This window comes from Cucumis melo, chromosome 3 (genome assembly GCF_025177605.1).
Source record: "Cucumis melo cultivar AY chromosome 3, USDA_Cmelo_AY_1.0, whole genome shotgun sequence".
Taxonomy (NCBI): domain Eukaryota; kingdom Viridiplantae; phylum Streptophyta; class Magnoliopsida; order Cucurbitales; family Cucurbitaceae; genus Cucumis; species Cucumis melo.
This window is the reverse complement of record NC_066859.1, coordinates 3,740,829-3,754,831: the sequence shown is the minus strand read 5'-3', so window position 1 is coordinate 3,754,831 and position 14,003 is coordinate 3,740,829. Positions and strand designations below refer to the sequence as shown.

The 14,003-nt window shown below is 32.9% G+C and overlaps 1 long non-coding RNA gene across 1 annotated transcript; it reads right to left on the bottom strand.

Annotated features, from left to right (window-relative positions):
• Positions 1-5,504: 5,504 nt before the first annotated feature.
• LOC107990492 (uncharacterized) lies at positions 5,505-8,370 on the bottom strand. Its single transcript, XR_001762064.2, has 2 exons — positions 7,843-8,370; positions 5,505-5,834 (listed from the first exon to the last, which is right to left on the bottom strand). It is a non-coding gene; the product is annotated as an uncharacterized LOC107990492 (long non-coding RNA).
• Between the last annotated feature and the right edge of the window lie 5,633 nt (positions 8,371-14,003).

Here is a 14,003-nt window from a genome sequence, read left to right as displayed (position 1 = left end):
AAGTTAAGCATCCTTAAAGTCTATCAAGATAGAAACAAGTTAAACATTCCAGCACAAACAAGTTAAACATCCTCCAAATCTATCAATCAGTGATAGAAACATATCACTCATAGACTTTAAGCAACATCACAAAAAAAAAAAAACACACATTAAACTAGACTTCTACTAACTTCCCAAGTCAAACAAGCTAAACATCTTCTAAGTCTATCAAGGATTGAAACATATCATTGATAAACCATATCATTGATAGACCATATCACTAATAGAACATATCATCGATAGACTATATTACTGATAGACCATAAGCAATAACGGATAATAAATGCAGATTAAGCTAAAACATCTAATACCAAACCAACACAAACAAGTTAAACATCCTTTTTAAGTTGATAGAAACATATCACTGATAGAACCTAAACGACAACACATAAAAATTTACATTAAACTAAATTATCTAATAACATTCCAATGCAAACAAACTAAACATCCTTCAAGTCTATCAGTGATATTATATATCACTGATAGACCCTAAACCCTAAGTAACAACACATAAACTAAAAAACAAAGCAGAACCAAACATAAAATGAAGAAATCGATTTCAAACAAATAGAAAAAGAAAAAGAAATCTATTTCAAACAGGTTACGACTAAACGGAAAACAAAGATACCTTATGAAAACAACTTATTATTTCAAAAGAAAAACAAATAACTTACAATTGAAGTGGAGAATAACGAAAAGCAGAGAAGTCTGTAGATGATGAAGTCGAGAACGTGAAGCGAAGCGGAAAACGAAGGCACCGGCAAGAGAAAACCAAATCGGAATACGAAGAAAGGAGAAGAAAGTGGAAGATGGAAGGAAAACGTGAAGACCGAAGAAATCGGAATACGAAGTGTACGAAGCGTGAAATGTATCTACTTACAGGGGCATTTTCGTCTTTTACTTGGGATTGTATTTAAAATTTGTCATATTTGCAATTTTTTTTATTTTTTGCTATATCCTTAATTAATTTAAACTCAAATGTTATATCCCCGGTCGCCCCATTTATTATATGGACTTTTTTAAAGAAAATAAAAATAATATCCAGAGATTTTTATTCTATATATACACTTAGAAATATGGATTCATTGTAAGTAGAGAATATTTGATTTACACAAAGGAACAATTATTTACTTCAGTTGTAGTTCCTCGTCTTCAATGCAATATTATGAAACTATTTTTGTCCCTTATTTCTACCGATATGTTTCTTTAATTTAACCTAATTCAAAACTAATATTTTACAAATATCCTAATCTTGAAATATATTACATATGTTCTCTCTTTAAATAGGTTGAATCAAATAACCTTTGTAAGAATAGCAAAATATTGAAACTATTTATAAAACATAGCAAAATCTATCAAACTCTTTATAATTTATTTAATATATTTTATAAATAGTTTTCTTCTAATCTTGAATAGGAAATCAACGTCGAATTATTTAATTTTCATATTTTTTTTAGTAAACATTAATTTTTATGTATAATAATTATTGGGTTTTATTTTATTCTCTAACTAATACGGGAAATATCCCTTAATTTTAGGAATTTTTCTCGTGGAGATAGTCGTCATGTTTATGGTTATCAGTTTGATCTAAGACTCTAAAAAGTGTATTACAAATGTCAATGTTAAGACTAATTTGTAAATAAAAGTCATTGATAGATGAGTGTAACTATATGTAGTTGGATATTTGTTTATTTTACTAGTATATTCACTATATTGCAACCTATATCTCACATGGTGTTGTAAGTGTTACTATATTTAGGTAGGATGTGGCTAGTATACTTTAATATATTTAATACATTTTAGGATATATTCACTATAATAGGGTATATTTACCATATTTTACTATGTTACAATTGTAGCAGTTTGACCATTATTATATACATTGTTTTATTTACATTATTTTCAATATATGTAATTTGATGCCACTACTCGTGTGGTTGTATATTTTTAATAGATACTACAACCAGTTTTATAATATATGTAATTATATATCGATTATATTTAAACGATACATTATGACGATTTATGCCTTTTCAACCTTTTTTATGATATAATTAATTATACTTGGTATTTTATGATGCATTTAATTATATTTGGTATATTTTATGTTTAAATTGCATGTATATTATAAGTTTAAAATGTTTTGGATCGACCCTTTCCACCCAATCATTTTTTTAATTACTTTTATTATTTCAAATTATATTATATATATATATATATATATATATATATATATATATATATATGTGGCGGCTAAAATAGCAAAAAAAAAAAGAAAAAAAAAGAAAAAAAAAAGAAAAAAAAAAAGAAAAAAAGAAAAAAAGAAAAAAAAAGGTCTGTAGTATCACGGGAGTACCAAAATAGGATTGGTTGGATAGTTAAACCTAAAGTTATAGGTTGTGTGGTGAATGAAACATGACGTTAATAACAGTATATCAATCTAAATTAATCAACTCAATTTAGACAATATATATTTTCCAACAATCCCATAATAAATTTGAGTTTCAAATGATTAGGAATAAACAGTTTGTAACTCGCTGGCTTAACAAAAATAATAATAATAAAAAAAGATAAATTAACTATGGTAAAAAAAAAGGACACATGGTTTATACCTGTTCACCCGGGAGAAGTTATGTCAAGTCATCACACTGAAGACTAGCCTAACCCACATATATTGCGGCCGTCTATCCCACATATATTGGGGCTCATTAAGACCAAGTCTATCTATTGAGTTATGAATTTGTTTTGTTTTTGTTTTTGTTTACCCTGTACTTTGAGTGTTCTTTACCAGTGCGAATCTCATACTTCGAACGGAACACATAGAAATTGATATCTATTTTTCATGATCTTGTCCTAGCAAAGAAGATTGACATCAAAAATAGATATTAAATCCCTGGCTCCTCGCAAATAGCTGGATTTTTATAAAAGCTATCCTAGTGTAAACCAAAGCCTAATCTTTTTGTTTGAATGAAATCTCATTTCTCAATGTGAGAATCTTTATTTATTGAGGAAAATGTAATACAGTTAGTTATTTAGTAAGTAACTAAGTAGTTGTAACAATTATAACAGTAAGTAAAACAGTAAACTAGTAAACTATTTGATTTACATCATTCCGCCCCTGAGCATCAAACTCATCCTCGAGTTGAGTTTGTACTCGTCCTCAAGTTGAGTTTGTCAAGTAAGTTGGAATCCATCAAGTGCATTGTACCTTTTAAGTCTGCAATGTTGAAAACTAGGCTAATGTTGAACCTTTCAGGCAACTCATCTTATAGGCGTTTAGTTCATATTTAGCTATTATTCTACATGGGTTGATCTGTCTGTCTTTTAACTTTCCATAGGTTTTAGTTGGGAACCTCTTCTTCTTCAAATGGGTCATTAAAATGTCTCCAATTTGAAAATGGAGTTCCCTTTTCTTTTTATCTTTCTCTTCATTGTAAGACTCGGTAGTCTAATTAGTTAGATGTTTAATGACTTCTGTGAATTCTTTCAACCACGTCTTCTGCTTTTTCATGTAGTTCCACTTCTTTCGGTAGGTTAGTTAGGTCAAAGGTAAGCCTTAGGGCTTTAGTATATACAATTTCAAAGAAGCACTTGCTTGTAGATCTATTCTTCATGTTGTTAGAATCAAATTCAGCTTGGGCAAGAATCATATCCCATTACTTAGGATGGGTTCCACTTAGGCATCGAAATTTCCCAATGACCGATTAGTTACCTTTGTTTTTCCATTTGTTTGTGGATGAGCAGTGGTACTAAATTTCAGTTGTGTTGAATTTCTTCTGCAAAGTCTTCAAAAAATTGTAGGAACTTGGTATCTCGATCAGAGACTATGGTTTTAGGAATGTTGTGTAGCCTTACTATCTCTCTAAAGAAAAGAGTGGTTATGTAAATTGCATCAGTAGTCTTCTTGTAGGCCAAAAAGAGTGATGTCTTATTGAATCTATCCACAACTACCATAATTGAGTTAAATCCTCTTTGAGTTTTAGGTAGACCTACTACAAAGTCAATCCTCTTCAAAGAAAAATGGTCAATGAGTAGTATAAACTCTTTAAATAATAGATAGCGCTCTCACTATTTTAAGGCTCTAACAAGAGCATATAGCTCTTGCTCATAAGTGCTCCGAGCTTGTCTAGAGAAACTCAATTTTGCACTGAAAAACTCCATTGGATGTCCTCTTTGTGATAGGACTACTCCAATTCCAGCTCCACTCGCATGTACTGCCACTTCAAAGAAACTGTCAAATTCTGGGAGTTTAGAATTGGTTAGCTGCTAAGCTTCTCTTTAGTCAAATCAAAGCTTTATTGTTGATTCATTCCCCAATTAAAAGCTCATTTCTTTAAACAACCAGTTATTGGGGCTATTAAGGAGTTAAAGATTTTTATGAATTTTTGTAAAAAGAAGCCAGCCCCACGAAGGCTTGGATTTCCTTCACTAAATTAGGAGTTGGCCAGTTTGCCATAACTTCAACTTTGCTCTCATTCGTCCTAACTTGGTTTACACAGATAATAAACCCTAGGAATGAAACTTCCCCTGTATAAAATGCACACTTCTTCAAGTTGATATACAATTCGTTCTTTTTTAAGGTTTCAAAAACCAGCTTTGGATGCTGTAAATGGTCTTCCTCATTTTTGTTAAACACCAAGATGTCATCAAAATAGACAATCATAAACTTGTTTAGAAAAGAATAAAGCACTTGATGCATTAGTCGCATGAAAGTGCTTGGTGCATTGGACAAGCTGAAAGACATTACTAGCTACTCAAATAGCCCCTCGTTTGTCTTGAAAGTCGTTTTCCATTCACCTCCTGACCTTATTCGAATTTGATGGTAGCCACTTTTCAAGTCTACCTTGGAAAAAATGAGGGCTCCTTGAGGGATAGGGAAACAATACTTGATAGTTATTGTTACCACGTACCCAAGATGATGCGGAGCGGTCGACGTCCTTAAAAAAGGTTAATTTTAAAACAAAAAGAGAGTCGCCACCAATCTTTTTTATGATGTGATTGAACAGCAAAACAAAGTAAATAAATTCAAATAAAATAAAAATGATACGAAAAAAAAACTAGAGTTGAGTTCGGAAGTCATTTGTGTACAGGGAAGGTGTTAGCACCCTATAACACCAGTTTAGAAAATGGTGACCAAATTTAAAGTCTTGAATAAAATTAATTTAAAAAAGATTTTGTTATGTCTTATTTCATTGCTCACCACTCCAATATTTGAAGCAATGATCCCATAAAATAAGTGGAATACATTCTATTAATTAAACTATATTGAGAAAAATTCCTCACCTTAAGAGAATAAGAAATTATTATAATTTCTCAATGTCACACCTCATTCTAAGTTTTCCCTCTAAACTAGAATCATGGTGTGAATCTACTCTTTTAAAAGAATTCTTTTCAAACGTAATATTTATGAAATGCATTTCGAAAATTCTATAAAAAATTCAACAGCACCTCCCTTAAAATGTGGGTAGCCAAACCAGTAAAGGCAATAGATTTTGCACTTCTATATATGAATGTAACTTCAAAACTCCACAATACAACAAATGTGTCTCACCACACACTTATCTAGATAGTTTCATAGTTTCAGGCAGAAAATCATGTTCAAACTACATATGTCATACAAAATAGTTCAATCTAAAGACGGATTTTTTCCCAATCACAAATTCTTAGCCCCACTCTTGCTACATCTAACCTCTCCATGATACAATACAAAAGATAACTATATACATACAAAAAGAATAATAGAGATCTATAATCGATGACGAGAGATTAACCAGTACTTGGCCTTTGTTTGTTACCTGAGGGAAAGAAAACATGAAAACGTAAGTCAAAACTTAGTGAGTGGCAAGTTTCTTAGAAGTAATGCTCGTAAAACATGCTTAAAGAGAAAAATCGTAAATATGCATTAGAAATAAAATTTTTGCTAAAAAACATCATTAACTCATAGTCATTAGTCCACCAACAAACCTATGGTCAACACAACCATGGCAAGGCATCTAAGGATACAATCAAAGATAGCTCGCACATGACAAAGGATCATGCGGTCAAAACTAGCTCACGCATCTTTAGTACCCGTCGTGATAGTAACCTCCAACCAGTCCAATCCAACCATGATAGCATACTAAGTATACGGCCCGATAATAGCTCACACGTGCTCCATATCCACAAGGAAACACGCGGCCAAATGGAGCTCATGCATACTTAGCACCTATCACAGTAACTACATACTGCTCCTATGTGTACATAGAGCCACCCATCATGGGCTTAGCTAGGCCCAAAGCCATATCACAATCCTTCATCCACATCCTCACCTAGACTCAGGTTTTAGGATTTTCAATCACGGCCTTTTTCAGCCCCCAAACCCCCTGACAACCATAGGTGGCGCTACGAAAACACATTACGTAGCATAGAAAATCACCTTCTCGTTTACCATAAGCATCGGTTAACCATATTTCAAAACCAAGTATAATAAAAACTTAAAATACGATTTATAGAGTTCAAGCCATACGCATTCTTAAAAAAAACACGATGCGTATACACACTGTTTAAACATAAATGAAAACATGTCATAAAAAGCTTAAGTCGAAGTAGTTTTCAAGCCATATTATGAGATAATGTATATAAATATAAAAATTCTTGAAAGTAAGCCACTCATAGTCAAATAACTCGATCCTCCGGGGTTATACGCTTTCCCCACTTCAATTTGGCTTGAAACAACGACCAATAACCTTCAATTATCTTCACATATCGAGATATCACAACTATTCCTAAACTACTTCATCATGCCAACTAACACTACTTTAGCTTCTAAAGTCCCTAAATTCTCGATTTGCCTTAGATTATACTAGACTTTTCACCATCAAGCTCAATGGATCGTTTATGTGAATTTATATCCATTATATCAACAAGGGACCAACAACCTTAAGTACTTCCTAAGATTTAGATTGAACTATCCCCCAAATGGTTTAATTTAGGCTATTTTGACCCTTAAACTTTAACTTAAACTCTTAACGCCACAAGCACCCCAACTTAAGTCATCTTTTAAATCCATACACTCTTATATCCCATATCCATACCTTAGAAGTTTAGATCCATTTACAATCTCAACATCCATCTAATAGGTCAATAACTCAGAAGCATACCCCTAACTCATCTAAAACAACCTCAACCATGTTGATTAATGCTTCCAAGCTCTCGAAATCTTCAACTCCTCATACAAAACGATATGGGTAAAATCAAGTTCACACTAAAACTAAATGGGTATTTAAGAATTTTGAGAGAGCCCAATAAATTTATCTAAAACCTTATCGATACCTTGACGAAATCACATTGACAGCACATTAACGACTTTCTAAGTTTGAAACTAGTAACTACAACTATTTTATGTTTCGAAGTTTACGGAAGTAACACCCGACGAACTCCAAGGTTAAAGGAAAGTCTATTTTCAACCTTTAGCCTTCAACTCTAGGAACTGAGTATCATGGGTAATTCAATTTTAACGCTTAACCTTAATGGGCATTCAAGAACTCTAGGAAAATTCAACAAAATTATTCCAAAACTTTCCAAAAACTTAATAAGGCACCCATAACTTCAACGTAGAACACTTTAACTACCTTCTAATTTCAAAATAAGCATCTGACATCTTGAGCTATTCAAGAACTTAGCAAAGTAATCTAACTTCAATGAAAAATGCTCTAACGGCATTTAATTATCGAATCCTAGCATCCATAAACCATGGTTTTCTTAACATTGGCATCAATAATTAAGGGATTCTAAAGACCCATTCAATAAAGCTTAGAATCTTACCCAAGTTGTGCAAAAAACGCTCAATTTTGAGTTTTCGAATGGCTGAACAGCGACACAAAATCCTTTAATAATCAAATCTAACATCAAAGAGTAATGGGTATTGTGAAAATCGAGTTGAAACTTAATGGGTAATTGAAAATCTTCCACGAACCCAACTAAAATACTCTAAAACAAGCAAAACCATACCCACTCCAAGATCCAACTACCCACAAAAACACTATAGCGAAGACTATTGCTCTGATGGCTTCGAACAGTTGCGTGTGGCAGGAAATAAGCGATGAGTTAAATCGCACCAGGAGTGGCTGTCATTCAGTTAGATGGGCGGCGCGACAACAGTGGATGTGGCGTTGGCAGTCATGACGCTCCAATCGCACCAGGGAGAGATGCACGGTGGTTGCTGGGTTGCGTCAACGTGCAACCGTCGTCCGTCAAGTCACATGCCGCGAGGGATGGCAGATGGAGGTGTCGGCTATAGAAGAGATGGTGAGCGGAAGAAGAATTGAGAGAGAAAGAGAGACGGTCGATCAAGAAGAGTGAGGAAAGAGAAGAAGAAAGAAAAGAAAATATCTTCCCCATTTTTTTAACAATAGGAAATTACTATAATACCCCTCCACTTCAAATTTAATTTTTGTTTTTGCCCCTTAGATAAATCTTTTCAAAAACTAACAAAATTCAACTCTTAAACCGACTTAAATGGTTCTAAATTTTCTTTAATAAGCAAATCACCTTAAAGTGTATAAAATAAATATTTTAAAATATTTTTCACCATTTAGGAAATATTAAATAAATAGATAAAGTAGAAGAGAACGAAATGGAGACTTACACTCAAAGTCTATCATAGGCTAGTCTTTGAATAAAGATTTTTTTAAAAAAAAAACATTGATTAAATTCATTTTTCTTGGGATCAAATCCCGGACTCCCAAAGATATTGATCCCTCACCTACAAAATCTAGAAATAACAGACTCTCATAAATTTCTAGATTCCATTGTAGGATTTTTTTTAGTGAAATCGATGTGGGTCATTAAAAAAAGTTTTTGATTAGGAAACCTTATAAAATATATATTTAATTTTAAGTTTAAAAAAATAAAAAAATAATAATAATTTTAAGGAAAAAATTATAAATGGTTTAAAAAATGAAATTTAAGAAAGATTTTAAAATTACTTGTAATTAATGTTAAAATATTTTAAAAATATCAAGAAATTTTCAATGAAGGTCAAATAGGAATTTTACCATAAACCAAATCAAATATACCACACAACAAATTAGGCAAATAACATAAGATTTTATTTTTAAAAATATTGGGGATTGATCTCGGACTCCTAAAGAAACGGTCCCCTCACCTTAAGAATTTAGAAATAACAGATTTCCAGATATTTCTAATTCCGTCGTTGAAGTTTTTATGGAAAAAAAAAGTAAAGAGAAATAATAATGTAAGGAAAGAAATCGCGTTAATTAACTAATGCAAAACAATATTGTAGTATTATCAAAATAAATTCAATATACGATATCAATGCATGCATATATATATATATATAAGGTCATATAATAATAATTATTATGATAGTAATGAAAATAAGTTAAAAGAAAAAAATAATATAATAATGATAAACAAAATAAGGAAAGAAAGAAGAAAAAAAACAAAGAAAAAGGAAAAAAAAACTAAATAAATGAAGAACAACAACAATAATAAAAATAAAAACAAAAACAATAAAACGAATAATTAAGAACCCATATTTTGTAGAGAAATGATTTTCTTCAAAAAAAAAATTCGTGGAGATTCTCTCTTAAAAATAATAATTATCATAAGATTTTATATTATTACAAAAAAATTTACTATTTTTTTAAAGAAATAAATAAAAATCTTAGCCATTATTACAATTACTATATATTTTTTAAAGAATAAAAAAATTGTAAAATAAAATTAAGTAGCTACAACATGCCCCCATTCATGCATCCTTATAGAATTAGAAGGTGGATGAAGGTGTAGCCACTAACTTGTCAAACTAAGATATTTTAGATAAATTACCAGCATGAGAGGTCAAAAATAAAACAAACATCTCATGACAAAAGAATAAATAAGTTGGAGGCTAGAGATAAAACAAGCACCTCACAGCAACATGGTGTCAAGGGCCAGGGATAAAACAACCGCCTTATGATAAAATAATATATAAGCCGGAGGCCATGGATAAAACAAGCCTCATCCTGGCGATATGGTGTCAAAGGCCAGGGATAAAACAAGTGTCCCATGACAAAATAATAAATAAATTGGAGGCTAGGGATAAAATAAGTGTCATTACAGCAACATGGTGTTAAGGGCTAGGGATAAAACAAGCGTCATGTAGTGGTATGGTGTCAAGGACCAACAAGCGCCTCATGATAAAAGAATAAATAAACTGAAGGCCAAGGATAAAAAAAAGCGTCATTGTAGCAACATGGTGTGTCAAGAGTTAGGGATAAAACAAGCGCCTCATGACAAAAGAATAAATAAGCTGGAGGCCAGAGATAAACACAAGCGCAATCACAGTGACATGGTGTCAAGGATTAAGGATAAAACAAGCGCCTCATGACAAAAAAATAAACAAGCTAGAGTCTAGGAATAAAACAAGTGTCATCACAGCAACATGGTGTCAAGTGCCAGGGATAAAACAAGTGCCTCATGACAAAAGAATAAATAATTTCGAGGTCAAGGATAAAACAAGAGTCATAACAACAACATGGTGTTAAGGGCTAGGGATAAAACAAGGGCCTCTTGATAAAAGAATAAATAAGCTAAAGGCCAGGGATAAAACAAATGTCTCATAATCACATATTAAATTATCACATCAAGAATGTAAACCATGTCATATATAGGAATGTAAACAATGTCAAAGACCATGTATGCATGAACATGTTAATTACGTATAAAAAATTGAATCATTGTTTACTTTTCTCAAGAAAAAACCAAAACATGTGTAATAGCCCAATAACGTTCATGAGTACTGAAACCTCAAATACAAACTCAAATTCTTAAAATATAAGTGACTTGATGAGAAAATGCTAAAATTAAAAGCTAATCGTCGCTCTATGCATAATATTTTTTCACATAGTCCACGCTTAATGGGTTAGGCAAGTCATCTCTGTCCACATTTGTCAAAATTAAAACTTCTCCTGAGAAAGCTCTTTTTACTACATATGGTTCCTCGTAATTGGTAGTTCATTTTCTTTTTTTATCCTTTTGAAAAGATAGGATCCTTTTTAACATTAGATCTCCTTCTTGAAAATGATGGTGTCGAACTTTTATGTCATACGCTCGTGCTATTTTCTTTTGGTACAACTACCCTCTACATAACGTAGTTAGTCTCTTTTCTCCTATGAAATTTAATTGCTCGTGCCTTACTTGAGCTCACTTTGATTCATCTAGTTCTACCTCTTGGATTACCTTAAGGGATGACACCTCAACTTCAATAGGTAAAACTACTTCGAAACCATACACCAGTGAAAAAGGGGTTGCCCCTGTTGACGTGCGAACTGATATTCTATATCCATGTAATCCGAAAGGTAGCATTTCATGCCAATCTCTATAAGTGACAGACATTTTCTCAAGAATCTTTTTGGTATTTTTGTTTGCTGCCTCTATTGCCTCATTCATCTTAGGGCAATAAGGAGTGGAATTAGAGTGTTTAACCTTGAACTGATTGCACAACTCCTCCATTAATTTATTATTCAGGGTTTTTCCATTATTTGTGATGATACGCTCAAGTAAATCACACCGACATATAATGTCCTTCTGTATGAACTTGATAACGACTTGCTTGGTGACACTTTTATACGAAGCAACCTCTACCCACTTCGTGAAATAGTCTATGGCTACCAAAATGAATCAATGGCCATTTGATACCTTTGACTTAGTTTGTGAAGCTTTTGTCGTATAGGCTTACATTCTGGTTTAAGTGGTAATCGATATGTTACAAACTTTGTATCCAAACCATGCATATTCTGGTGGGACCATGCAAAAATATCTTTGAACTCATGAAGCAGGGTCACTAGATCTTATTGATCCTGCTCTAGAGCCAAAGTGCCAATTTGCAATTCTTTCACTCCTAGTGTTCTCAAATTGATAATCTTCAGAGTCTCTTGATATGACATAGTCTTCTTTTCCTCTTTCTCTATCAATCTTAGTAATTCAAGAGATATATTAGATTCATCCCCTTCAATATTCTACTTAAGATTACAGATTGAAACCTCGAATCAACAAGGTCATTGATGTCGCCTTTAACTTTGATTCCCCTATTATGGATCCTAAATTATATCGGTAAAAGGGAAAATAGGCGAAAAGAGAGAAACAAGAGAAATATACATGATATTTAGGATAGAATCAACATTCTTAATTTCTTAGAAAAATGAAGGAAATACATAATAACTATGGTATTAAAATGCAACTTTGTAAAAACAAAGAAGGATGCCCTTATTACAAAAAGAAAAAGAAACTCCATGATCTTAGGCAGAGTCAGATGGTGTATAAAATGCTATTACTTTTGTGATCCCTTAGAGACTTTTAGGATCTTCTTGATCTTCCAATTATTCAACTGAAATTCTTGTGGACAATGATAAACCAAGGGATAAGGCGGAATAGTATTCTAGAAGATAACCGCAGTTGAGGTATCATTTGAAATTTTCTTATTAGATGAAGCATCAGTAATCATATCGACCTCGATTTCTTGCATGCTCATTTATCCTACCAAGAGAATCTTTGCATCCATTAGCTTTTGTACCTCATTCTTGAACTCACAACAATCCTTAATGGAATGGTCATTTATCTAAGAGTGGAATAAACACTGCTTCCCATTGGTGCATCAAATCTTCTCCCTGTCATTATTGTTAAACCTTGGTGACAAATATCCAGCTCCATGAACGATTTAGAAAAGCATATTCATTGAAGTAGTTACATCACATAGCTTATCCTTGTATCTTTCCGTGAATGTGTCAACAACATTTATGACTAGTCTCTCATGATTTGGTAAAGGGTTCTGGTTGACGTCAGGCTTATCTTCTATCTTCTTTAATTTCAACCATTCGGCCTTCACTAGACTTTTCACTTTACCTTTCAAAGGAAAAAAATTCTTCATAGAATGCCCAACTGCCCCAAAATGATATTCACATTTTACGTTGGGGTCATACCACTTATGATATAGTGGTTGTAAAGGCTTTTGTAGTACGATAGCCACTTGATGACTCTTTAAAAGTTATGGCAAAAGCTCTGTGTACGACACAGGTATGGGATCGAAACGGGTTTGTTTCCAATTATTCCTTGTGTTTTTTTAGTTGACTGAACGAATGGGCTTTGACCTTTATTCTGATAATTAGGAGAGTAATTTTTACATGTCCCACAGTTGGTGATTATACATGTGTTGCTACTCTTTGAGTTGAGCTCAATTGATGTACTTCTCCCTTTTTTTCTTTGGAGTCATCGTCATTCTTGGCTCTAAAGCATGATCAGTTGTTCTTCCATTTTCACTCCAAATTCAATCATCTCCCCAGTTGTTATGATGTCCGAGAAGTTAGTCGAAGCACTTCCAACCATTTTATCATAGTATGGGACCCGAAAAGTGTTTATGAACATGGCTGTCAATTCTTTATCGGTTAGGGGAGGTTGCACTTGTGCAGCTAACTCTCTCTATCGTTGTGCATACTCCTTAAAAGTTCCAACATTCTTTTTTCCATCCTCTAAAGATCCAGATGGTCGAGTACCATATCAATGTTGTACTTATATTATTTTAAACTTGAGTCGGTGAGATCCTTCCACCTATGCACTTGTGAACCATAAAATTGTATGTACCAGCGAGAAGTCGGACTAACTAAGCTATCTTGGAAGCAATGTTTCGACAATTTTTCATCTTGAGCGTAAGCTGACATTTTTCAATAATACATAACTAGATGACTTTTGGGGCATGTGGTTCCATTGTATTTCTCAAAATCTGGAGTCTTGAATTTGGGAGGGATCACCACATTTGATATAAACATAGTTGCGTGGCGTCAATACTCCTATACGTGTTTGCACCTTCGATCGCATGCAATTTTTCTTCCAGAAATTCCAGTCTTCTTCTACTACCCTGCTCTTCTGAAACTTTCTTATCACTTTCTGCAATTGGAATAGATATGGGATCACTCACGTGGGCTACC